Source organism: Ixodes scapularis, unplaced genomic scaffold (genome assembly GCF_016920785.2).
Source record: "Ixodes scapularis isolate PalLabHiFi unplaced genomic scaffold, ASM1692078v2 PGA_scaffold8__174_contigs__length_109621045, whole genome shotgun sequence".
NCBI classification, from domain to species: domain Eukaryota; kingdom Metazoa; phylum Arthropoda; class Arachnida; order Ixodida; family Ixodidae; genus Ixodes; species Ixodes scapularis.
In genome coordinates this window covers 51,988,337-52,000,926 of record NW_024609883.1, presented here as the reverse complement: position 1 = coordinate 52,000,926, position 12,590 = coordinate 51,988,337, and the positions used below count along the sequence as shown (strand labels likewise).

Sequence of the window (12,590 nt, the reverse complement as noted above, 5' to 3'; positions counted from 1 at the left end):
GAGGAAACGTCCGAAGTAGACAAATGTAGAATCGGACGGCATAACAGCTGCGGAAAGCACGCAGGAAACTCAGGCGTCAGTTCAAACCGTGGTTCTCAAACCCATCTGCAAAAAGAGCGTTAAGAACTTTACAACGAGGAAAATTAGGCGAGCCGTAGCAGAGGCGGGAATGGCAGAATCCGAAGACTACAAGATTCAAATTCAGCCCAAAGCTAATACTATCGCGCGCACCACCAAGGACGAAAAGGAAAAAAATGACAGAAGTGAAGAAAGACATAGATTCATACGCCCTGAAACCCTGCAAGGCAATGGGCCAGAATCAAGTGCGCGGGGTTATCGACCTGCATAGGGACAACAGCGCTAAGACTCCAGAAACACTTCTCCCAGACCTGGTATGCCGAACCGCGAAGATCGTTTTCGCAAGACTTATGGGCAAAACTAGCCACGAGGTCGTCATCACGTTCGAGGGCACTAGGCTACCAAATAACGTAATGTACAGCAGAGATATCTTCACTGTGAATCCGAACCGTCCCCGGCCCGTCGTATATTACAATCGCCATGAAATCGGTCACAAGAGTGATGTATGCCCTATCAAAGAAAGCAGATGCGGCCGTTGAGGCTACACACACGAGGAAGATATAGAACAATGCAACAGGAAACCCAAGCGCCGAAACTGCGAAGGGTATCATGTCGCCGCTAGTAATGCGTGTCCGAAAAGGAAGATACCCGAGAAAACGAAATTCTAAAAGCAGCCACCAACACACCTACCAAGAGAGAGCTTTGCAGCGGCAGCCACGGACAATCGAAGGCCACCTGCAGAACAGCCAGGGTCGAAGCCAAGCAAGGATCAACGCAAGGAATGATTCACGAAGAGCAGGGCAAGTGTCTGGCCTGGATGCCCGAATGGGACAAACCTACGGCAACTCAGATGCCGGCAATACGACCGCTCAAATCATCCTTCGGCGCAGAAACTGAACACAACAAACTTCGGGAGGAGATGTCACTTGGGGGCTTCAAGATGATCTTACAGACTTTAGACGAAATCAAGAAAGAGATAGCAGAGCTGAGACATGAACGCGCTTCGAACGACAAGCGCCACCAGAATTTCAATTACTTCAAGAAACGAGAAGCCCAAACATGACCCTGCCCGGCTATAACTTTTACTTAACGCCTATCATCGAGACCGTCCCAAGCCCTTGAGAGATGAACCCAGTGACTCGGAAGGGATGGGCAACTATCGGAGTTCTTCGTCAACTACCAAAGGCGCAGCTTGACACCTCCGTGCTATGTTCTAGCGACAGGGAGGTCGTCGCAGCGAAACTCAGACATGGCGGGCTCAAGATGATACTCGCCTCTATATACATCAGATCCAGAGCCAAACCAAAGGACGGAGAGACGGCAAGCTGGATCCGCGGCCTAGTTGAATTAGTCGACGGAGACTTCGATGCCCTACACAAAAAATGGGGGTACGCAACAAACAGGAAAAAGGGCAGGGAAAGGCTGGAAGCCATGAGAAAAGGCTAGGAGCTTCAAGATAAAACTAGAGTGAAACCGAGGTTCGCTAAGCAGCTGAGACAGAAGGATACCACACCGGATCTCACGTGAACCACGGGTAACCTGACCCTCGAGTGGAGGCCATGGAGGGACACGGTGGGCAGCGACCCCTACCCCATCGAGATAAAGGTAGCACACTGCGCAGGGATAGAAGGCCGAGAGGTGAGATCTATCATCAAGTGGGATCGCTTCAGAAAGATTGTGACCCGAAATACAGGGAACGACAGGGACATCAAGGTCTGCTACAAGAGGCGCTCACGGGGTCGAACCCCCCATTCACACTGGAAGCGGATCCGCGTTCGCGAAGCGGTTGCGAACGCGGTTGTATAAAGATCCAGTGCATTTGCACGCGCATTTGATGTCATCAAATGCGCGTGCAATTGTACTGAATCCTTATACAACCGCGTTCGCAACCGCTTTGCGAACGCGGATCCGCTTCCAGTGTGAATGAGCCCGAAGACGCAAATCTCGGCGAAACGCAGGTGCCCCACGCCAGACACACGTCTGTTAAATCTTTGGGCTAGCCGGCTCCAAGCCCTACAGAAATACAGAAAAGTTAAAACGACACCGCAAAAAATTAAACTCAATATAGTCACAGCCAAAGCCACCGGGTATTCCAGGGAGCTCGGCAGGACGAGATGGAAGGCGCACTGCAAATCCTTCAATAAGAAGACCGGACTAGGGAAATCCTGGAGGACCTACAGAGACATGGACGGTAAAAGGCGCAAGACAAGGAATGCGGCACAAAACTTGAAGGCCTCCGACTAAACATAACCGAAGAAGAAATGGCAGTCAGGGCAGGCGAACTTTTCTTTCCACAAGTCAGCGAAGCACCGCCGAGGGCTAGCAAAACGTATGAAAGTTCCCACACCCTTGAGGCACCAGCAGAACCTGGGATAGAGGACCAGCTTAACATGGGAGAACTGTTAGACGCTATATGCATGGCCAACACCGGCAGCGCACCGGGTCCCGACGGCATTACGTACCAAGCCCTAAGAAATCTCCCCGATTAAGCCAAGCAAAACTTCTGGACAGGTATAACGAAGTTTGGAACTCCGGAGTGCTACCGAGACAATGGAAACTCTCGTGGGTAACGCCCATCCCCAAACCAGGCAAGCTCCAAGACAGAATAGAGAATCTAAGACCGGTCTCACTTACAAGTTACATCGAACATTTGCAAAACAATGGAAAAAATTGTTCTCCGAAGACTACAGTGGTACTTGGAAACTCACAACAGGCTCGATCCCAGACAAACGGGTTTCAGGGAGGCGATGAGAACCCAGGACAGCCTCAGGCTTCTCTACGAGGACGTCATGGCCAACAAGAATCACCAAGACCCACACCTCGTCGTCGCCCTAAACATTAAGAAGACCTTCGATGCCGTCCTGCACTGGGCCGTCATAAAAGGAGCTACGAGGTGCGGAATCCAAGGAAAATCCCTGGCTTTCATACGAGACTTTCTGCGGGACAGAAGGTTTCAAGTGAAGACTGGTAACACCAAAGGACCCGACACCACGAACTGCAGGGGAGTACCGCAAGGAGCAGTGATCTCACCAACACTCTTCAATATTGTGATGGCAGAGTTGCCTGGCTTCGGAATATCGATGGTCTAGGCTTCACCATATATGCAGACGATGTAACACTTTGGGCACGCAGAGGCTCCTTGGGAGATCAAGAACAGACGATGCAAGAAGGTATAGATGAGGTCGCTCGACATCTCTTTGAAGTTGTAATGAAGCCATCACCGGATAAAACACAGTACATGGTTGTGGCCAGACCAAGAGACCATAGGAAAGGAATAGCCGACCTGATACGACTAGAGATCAATGGACAGGAAATAAGTGGTCGCCCGCACATTAAGATACCGGGAGTCACCTTTGAGGAGACGGCCCGCACCACGAGGTGGATATTCGAGCTACAGAAGTCGTGGGCACAAGGTCTCAAGCTTATCCGAAAGATCACGAGTAAGTCCTGGGGCGCTGAAGAGAAAACCCTCAGGATCTTAACGGAGGCAGTACTCACATCCAAGGCATTGTACAGCTGCAACTGGCTCAATCTGACCAGACAACTTTGGAAGAAAGTTGAAAGGTTGAACTACCAATTGATGAGGGCAGTCACAGGACCTCCAGAATACACATGTTTAAGAGACCTGAAGAAAGAAGCCCAGATGAATACGATCGAAGAGCGTGCCGAGCTTCAGAACATTGCCCAATTTCAACTGCTCGAGAGAACAGATAACGGACGCAAGCTCTCAGCAATTCTAGGATACCACATGCGAGACAGGCCCCCGCTAGAGAAACCGCAGCCTCCATGGCCAGATAACGCCATCACGACCACAAACCCATGGCGAAGACTCTCAACCAAGGGAAGCGGGCTCAAGCGGCCAGACTACACGCAAGCTGGTGCGAAACGCACGCGACAGAAGATGAGTTGCGGTAAACGGACGCCACCAAGACGGAGAACGCCACGACTACGTCGTGGTACGATCTACTAAGAAATGAAGAGAGCACCGATATACTTTCCGAGGGGACTTCTATCAGAGAGGCGGAAGTGAGGGCTATCTTGGTGGCGGTGAAAGACGTGCTCAAGAAACAGACCCAGCCAGGCAAGGCACGAATTTTTACAGACTCGCAAGAATCAATACGTACGTGCCGATGCAGCAGAACAAAGAGACGCACGGTAAAGCAGATAAAGAAAGTGGCAGTGGAGCTCCACACAAGGGGCACTATACTTACAATCGAGTGGATACCAGGACACAGTGGCATTCCCTGGAACGAAAGGGCACACCGAGCCGCAGCGGAGGCAGCCTGTAGCACTCACTCCACGCCAGGCTCAACATCTCGAGAGAAGACAAAGACGGAAGCAATAGACCCGGAGGAGCGTGCTGAACTCGCCAGCCATACTGGAGAGAAAAGCCTACCTCCGTGGCCAGCTTCCGCCGACAGACAGCAACATACTGGCAGGATACAGTCAGTGGGAAACCGTCAGGATTCGAAGAATAAGGACGAATACGGCGCTTATATATAAGTGCAGTTTGGATGGTATACCATCGAAACTAATGTTCTTTGGCCTGAAAGAAGATATGGACCCAACCTGCACGAGCTGCTCGTAAGGAGCCGAGGCAACATTGCAGCATCTGCTCTGGGCCTGTAAGGGCCTCGAGCATCATAGAAATGATGCTCTGGACAAGATCCAGGGCGTAGACAAGCGTACGACACTCGAGGAGTGGACCAATCCAACGGGCACTCCTCAGCACAAGAAAGCCATCTTCGACTCCTTGATATAGTATATATCAGGTAGTCGGGTGTACATAGCCTCATCTAAGACGTCACTACACTCATCATGAAACCCTCCTCACCTCTCACATCCCTTCCCCTCCCGTCTCAGGAGCACAACCCCATAGCGGGTGAACTCCTCATCAAATAAAATCATGTCTCTCTCTCTCTCTCCCCCATTTCTAAGCTGTTGTCGGCACTGAAACTCTTTGGCTGCATTTCGATAAGCCCGTCAAATAGCTTGCGTACAAACGATGCAACAATGTTTGTACTTTGCGCAAATACCGCTTAAAACGGATCCCTGACGGTAATGACCTACGAAACACGCGTTAGTTTTTCACCCCACGCAATAGAAGTTCTAGAAAAAAATTAAAGAAAAACGAGCACCGTTCTCCCCTTCAACTCGCAGCCAGAACAAGTGGCCACGTGATCTGGGGCCGATTATATGCCGCCAATGTTGATCATAGCCACGCGCTGGGGTTGGCGAAGCATAGGACACGCGCTGAGTTCCAGATATTTTTATGGCTCGGCTGTTGTCGTTGCAGCGATTGGACACGGGTCACTACCCGAATGCTTCTCGAGCTAGCAATGATCACGAGCGTTGTCACCGACCCTTTAATTCTTATTTTTGAATTCGATTGTTAGGCTTCTACCAAACGGTAGCAGCCTTCCAAAAATTCACCTATAGGCTCATTGGAGTGCCCCTCCCCACGGTAGTCTTTAGTAAAAGGCGAAAGGCTATCTCGTAGTTTTAAGAAGAGGCATGAGCGATACCTGCCAAGGGACGGAAAAGAAGAAGCCAGTCGGCACGGGCTGCTTGAATTCCGCAGTGATGGTCCCGTAAAACGAGCTGTTTGTTACTTTCATTGATCGTAAAAAGCACTACATGACATTCTCGTACATTGTATTCCGGACTTAAACACTATTTCTTAGGTGTAATATCGTACTATACAGATCCTTTTCATTATACACTGCTTTTACTGATAGCGCAGAAGAATGAAGCCACGACTTAGTTATCATCATCATCAAGACTTCGTCGCTGAATATTTGGGCCGTGTTCTAAAATTTACTTGATCTTACTCCAGGGTAAGTGTTTTGTGCCTTGGCGTTCTAGAACCTACCCGCTTCCAGATTTCTTCAGTACGTGTTGTCACACGACATGACTCACCGAAGTAACTCGGATCCATTTGGGTAAGATTTAGAACACAGCTACGGATGGATAGATCCATGCTAATGGCTGTACGGGCCGTAGCTTACGCCACCTCGCCACGAAATCAAACCTCAGGAGTATGATTTCTGCTCCCGCCTTTCTAAGCCAATCTGCTTCCTCGTAGTTGTCAACTTAGCCGCCAGGGACACGATGGTTGGGTCTCCCCTTCAAAAGACGAACACGAGGAAAGTAATACTATTGAATTGTATCGATGATGCGGAACTTGCCATGGTCTACGCAGCTTGCCGAAGCTAGGCACTCGAGCTGAGTGATACCAGGTTGTGCGCACTTCAACATGCATTAAAAAAACGATTAGGCGGAAAAATGGCTGAGATGTCAGCACTCAAGCAAAAGCGCGCGTGTGTATGAAAGCACTCTAGGAGGATATGAAGCCCCTCTATCCTGGGAAAAGTGGCGCCATTCATTGTTGTGGAAATGCTAGAGAAGCGTGCTGCGCGCCACTTCTGGGTAGAACATGACGTCGGTAATCTAGCTCAGTGCTGCACTGTGCCGCAATGATCTTCCCAAAGGCTGCACGTTGCACGTGCCTCATGCATCGACGCACCTTGCGCTATTTTTGAAACATGAGTGGGGCTTTGGAAGGTTAGCATTCCTAGCGCCACGGGTGTCCTAAATGGCTGTCCTAAAGGTTTTTGAATTTAGATTTATGAATCATGATTAACTTAATTTTCGTGGAAAGTTAGAGTCTGGGTTTGTCAGTCTTGCTAACTGGCAGCAAAATTGTTGTCAGCGAGTGTAGGGCTTGCGACGCCATTAGGACATTACAGTGGCAAACCTCGAAACCAAACTTGTAAACGTTGCTAAAAAAAAAGTAAGGAATTATCTTTACAATTACACAAGGCTAAATTGTAACTAATTACAGTTACTATTACACCTCCATAAAAGTAAGTGATTGTTACCACAAAAAACATAGAACTACTTTCGCGGCGTTACATTCTGAAACCGTCCTAGGGGAAGGCGCAAAACACAAGACTGTCGAAGCGCTTATTGTTGCCACCACCTTTGTGGTCTTGAGCAACAGCCGACTATCAAAAGTCTCATCGGAGAGAGAGAGAGAGAGAGAGAGAGAAATTTATTGACTGAGGAAATGGGTCAAGGGGAATAAAGGTCACGGTGGTGGTCGTCCGCTTGGCTGAACCCACAAATACCTGACGCATTGCTTTGTGTGCTTCTTGAGAAGAATGGAACAGCTGTCTGCCCTGGTGATAGCGCAAAGCTTCGTTTTTTTTACCAACGGAGTTTGGTGCTGTTAGAATTGCAAAGCTATAAGAAATGTAGTGCAGATAAATAAACCTCGAATAAAATCAATGTATGCAGATATATTACCCGGAAAAATATCGCCAAACGGTGATACAAGAAAATAGCGAGACACGGTAATTACACATAACAATTCAATTATGAATTATGTTTTTATATCAATCTCTCATTAGCTCTAAACACATGACGTTCCTTGGTTGAGACGCCGGGGAATAAGAGGATGAGCTATTAGGATATATAAGTAAAAAAACATCAAGGGATCCTTCAGAAAAGAAAAACATAATGTCGATTAAAACGGAAATGTAGACGCACGTGTGCCGTGCATACCGTTTCTTGATGCCATCCAAAACGCATGTTGCACGTGTCGGCCGTACACACAGCTCAGTGTTCTTCAGCTAAATGTCAGGTGAGGCAACGGCCGCGTCCCCCCACAGCGACACCAGTAATTTTAGTTTAGTGAAGTACGAGCTATGTCAGAATTCTTCCTCGTACTTCCACGTCTGGAAGGTGCAAACAAGCAACCTCACTGAGAAGCTAATCATTCAGGAGCTGGGGAGTACGATTCTTACAGAGCGGTACCAAACCGACGACGTGTGTGCTGAATTCTTACAGAGCGGTACCAAACCGACGACGTGTGTGCTGATATTGTAAAAGAAAGAAAAAATCTTGACGCACGAAAGGGGTTACAGGGATGCAGCTAACCTGAAGCTTTTAGAAGTTTAGGTGAAAAGAACACAAATAAATGAACATTCGTATCTTCCAGGGATAGGCAGTATTTCAAATACAAGTATTTGAATTAGGCATTTCAAATACTTTGTGTATTTTGCATTTGTCTTTAATTACAAATTGGGTAATGTATTTGACGTGTGTATTTGAATACTAAAACCTGGGTATTTCAAATACAATTGTAATTAAATACAATTTTGAGGGCGAAAATACATCCCTCAATTTTATTGTCACTGTCCAGAGCAGAAAGAAAACTGCGTTCTGCACCAAATACAGTGTCTCTCAATCATGCACAAGCGTTTAGTGACTTTGTGATTACGGTCCTAGTCCAGGGCAAGAATAGTGACGAAATCGACGTTCACTGGCAGACTGGCTAAATAAGTGCCTGTGACAACTTGTGATGCTTTCCAGCCTGATTTCCATCCATATTTTTGCCTGGAACATTCTAAATGCGCGGGTCGTCCAGATTTTCGTAACTGGTGTGAGTTGCAACAATAAAGAAAATTCTCTATTTAGTGCTGCGCGTCTTGGTCGTCTCGGTTCTTTGTTGGTCTATACCAAAATGTGATCGACAAAAAAAAAGCTGCTTGAAGCTCTGTACTTTTTTCACCTATTATGTCCAAGCTGATTACATTTTTTTGTGATTATATTTCCATTACGTTACTAGAGCCTCGCACACCAACTCCCGGGTGTGCGATGCAAAATTAAGATGAGATACCCAGAAACCCGTTGCAGGTGCCCTGAAGTCGCTGACGCAAATTTTGAGGGATGTATTTGGAAAAGTATTTGGAGGAGACCAAATACATTTGGTTGTATTTGTATCTTGTACTTAAATACTTTTTTGGAAATGTAATTAGATTTGCAATTAAATATATTTTTGATGAAGTATTTTGTATTTGTATTTCAATACATATATGCATGTATTTTGCCCATCCCTGGACTATCTCCCAAAGATGATAACCGTTTTACTATGTTTTGAGAGCAACATGCCAGATAAATTCAAATCAACTGAAGAGCGTGTTGGTAAAAATGACCGACCACAGGAAGAATAGAACAAACTTATATTGTTTCATGTCTTCGCTAGTTGGAAGAAATATTCGTCGTCCGTCGTCCCGAGTTTTCTTTAATTGCTCTGTGGTCAGCGATGACAGTTAATGTCACATCCTTTTTAGGCAATTTTTGTGTTGAACATTATTCAGCGGAAAAAGGGAGCGTCCCCTCCTGTTGCTATCTTATGCAAACTGTCATAGTCACTATCACCGAGAAAGGCATTGTTAATTGTCTCGAGCTTTTAAAAGGCGCACAGTCGACGATCGTGTTTTGTTCCCTCCGCGTCTTCGATAGCAAAGAGGGAGGGAATGGCAAACAGAAAAGTCGCACCCAGATCCGCTACACCAGCTCGCATGCACTTTGACAGTTTTTTTTGTTTATTTTCGTTGGAAGGAAATATGTTGACCTCGGGAGTTTGCCGAATATTGTCTGCACCAAGAGTCCGGTGCTTTTTTTCTGTCAGTATGCTTCTCCCTTCACCGTGGGTGAGCAAGGTGACGAGTTACAAACTGCGGACGACCAAACCACGAAAAAAAAAAGAATCAAAGGCGTTATTTAACATGAAGAAAGGCTTTTAGCATCTGAAGAACGCCACTTGACAGTATGATTCCGCTAGAACTTAACCGCCCCCGCCCCCCCCCCCCCCCCCCCGCCCCCCCAAAAAAAGTTTACTTTTATTATTTTTTGAAATGATTTTTTGTTTGCTCATGTTTTATATTCCCGCCCTTTTTCCCCGCGAATAAAAACGAAAATGTAACGGATTAAAATAATATCCTAAGGTAACCAAGTATAAAAATGACTTTACAATTAGTTCGTAAAATATGTAATTATTCCCTTAAAAATTACTGATAAATGCAGCGGATTAAGGGATAACAAGTAATTTCATTACTAGTAACAAATTACGTACAAGTCTGCTCGAAACATACATTCACCTGCTTTATGCATAAATATATGAATTATTTTTCTGAAACTGTCAGATGAAATGGACCCAGTAAGCTATGCACACAAATAATAAAAAAAAAGAGACAATGGGATACTAGTTTTTAAGATCGGTTACTGGAAGTTCCAAGCGACATTAAGGACGAGTCAGATACCCTAGAAAATATAGCCTTTTTCACTGGAGATGTTCGTCGGGAGGTATGGCAGACAACAAGCTGGTAGCACCTTGTGACACCGGGCGTAACACCTGGTAACAGTGAGATCATGCAATGAGCATTATTCTGTGCATGGAAACAGGCTGCGTTATATAATTGTAGCTCCCTTCTAAAGTTATTTTATTTATTGTACTGTTTTAGACTAATTAAAGCAATAAATCGTGTGCTCCTAACATTTACCGGATTTTCGCGGTGTTTCAGAATTCCTGCCGTTTTTTTTTTTTGTTTTTTTTTTTCGAGTGGGAGACAGTGAGTGAGTTTGCGACACTGAGCAGGGAAGGCCTAAACGTGATTCACGCTTCTTCACTTCGCAAACGCTGCCACAGAAAGTTCTCAATCGGCTATATTGTGCCTGCGTAAATACAGCCGGGTGAAGTGTTGCAGAGGCTGGGTGGCTGCGTGCTGAAAGACACCTTTTCTGCTCGTTCGCCATCAGTCGCAAAACAAATTCTTGAAAACCTTGTGTAAAAGGTTGTAGCTGCTTGCAAGAATCCGTGAAAAGTTTTACGAAAGCACAACACTGCAGGAAAAAGGCATAACTTGTCGAATGGAAGTCTCGCGGTCAGCCGGCGTGATCAAAGGACGTGCACGCCGAGCTGCTGCGTTTCTGTGCCTTCGCTCGGTTGGATACAGGCCAAGAATCGACGCCGTGTGGATGTGTTAATCCTTGGGGAACGTTGAGAGGGTAGACAGGGTAAACCTAACGGCTCTTGATGTGTTTGTGTTCGTTTCTGCTTGTTGCGAAACGGGAAGCGTGAATTTCATCAAAAGACTAAGTAATCCCTGCTTTGTTTTTCTTTTTTTTTTCTGCCCCTGCCTTTGTGTGGCGACAAATATTAAGCCACGTTGAAGAGGTTGCAAACATCAATGATTAATTCTAAGGGATATTTTTAGAAACTAAAAAGCTCGTTTCACCGGGCTTTTTAATCTCGCCGCCATGCACTGGCAAACAACAAACATTTCGTTGCCGTCGCTGCTCAAGGGTGCCTCACACCCCCAATTAGCGCGCGAATTTGTGTTTGCTAATGAGAAAGCTTAGCCAATGACAAGGCAAAAAGAAATGCGTCAAAATAAAGCCCGATAGAAACGAGTGGAACTATGTCATAAATAAATTGAACGCTCAGTGAACAACTATTCGTAAGCCAGGTTCCAACACAAACACGCTTGTGATGAGCGTGTTTGATCATGGAACAATCTTGCTAATATCGGCTGTATTTTATATGATTGAGAAAGTCTTAACTGAATGAGTATCATGAGATAAAGTTCTTTTTCTGGACTACATTGTTAAGCACAGCAGAGCTCGGGCCGCAGTTGTAAATCTTTAATTATCAAACAAATTAACTAACATCAGTTCTTTAGGCTAAACATTGTTAAAAGGAATAGTCATCTAATTGTAGCCAAGAAAGCTCCAAAATTTAATATTTTATGGTGGCGGCGGGCGCCTAAATTACGGAACCTCAAATTTGTGAACCGGAGGCGACGTACATCGCGTCACTCGATGAACGCGAACACATCGGCGCTTTTCACACTTCGCTCGGACAGCATATTAATCAGGGCGAAATTTCACCTCAAAAGTTCGTGTTCTAGATAACCACTTTCCAGCGCACTACGCTTCACCTCATCTTACTGAACGCAGAGGCTACAAGAGCGAGAGTATTAGATTCACTGATTGTTCTTGCCTATTTATTTTACTTTTTGTGCACGCAGGTTGCATGCAACCTACGTGCATACGAACTTAGTGTGCATTCAAATGGCATGCATACTGAGTTTACAGCTATTGCTGTGAAGTGAATTCAGTATTTACTGATTTCTCCGAGCCAGTTTAGTTCTACGCCGCCACTGAAACGATGCATCAGATTCATCAAGGGAACTTTAGCCTTTATGCAGGGGCGAGAACCTCGCTGGCTGTTTTGCGCGTTTGTGCAGAGTAAGAGACGGTACGAGCTGTTTCGCGTTGTATCCTGGACGTTCTAGGACGACGGTGATTTTTGTCATCACACTAATTGTTCCGAGGGCGCACTAATTAGGACTTCCTAATACGGTCACTCATTTACCCTAACGTCCAAGTTAAGCCATGACCAGCAATTTACGACAGGCGCTTCTGGTTCAGTTACCTGTTCCCATGTGGCGTATTCACCTTTAACTTTTGTGTGCAAACTCCCTCCAAAGCGGAGCGTGCCGAGCGAAAAACAAAACAATGACAACAACAGTGACTTCACAAAAAAAAAAAAAAATAGAATGATATAATGGATTTTCTTGTCCGGTTAAAGCAAAATTTTCACTTTTTTATTCTCCGTTACCATTTCATGGCGATACTGGGATCAAACAAAGAACATGAGAGCT

At 46.0% G+C, this 12,590-nt stretch overlaps 1 non-coding gene and 1 pseudogene across 1 annotated transcript; one reads left to right on the top strand and one right to left on the bottom strand.

Annotated features, from left to right (window-relative positions):
- Window positions 1-254: 254 nt before the first annotated feature.
- On the top strand, window positions 255-1,141 carry LOC120841493 (annotated as a pseudogene).
- A 4,335-nt stretch (window positions 1,142-5,476) lies between these two features.
- Window positions 5,477-5,600, bottom strand: LOC120841502. The gene has a single exon (XR_005715761.1). It is a non-coding gene; the product is annotated as a U5 spliceosomal RNA (small nuclear RNA).
- Window positions 5,601-12,590: the final 6,990 nt, after the last annotated feature.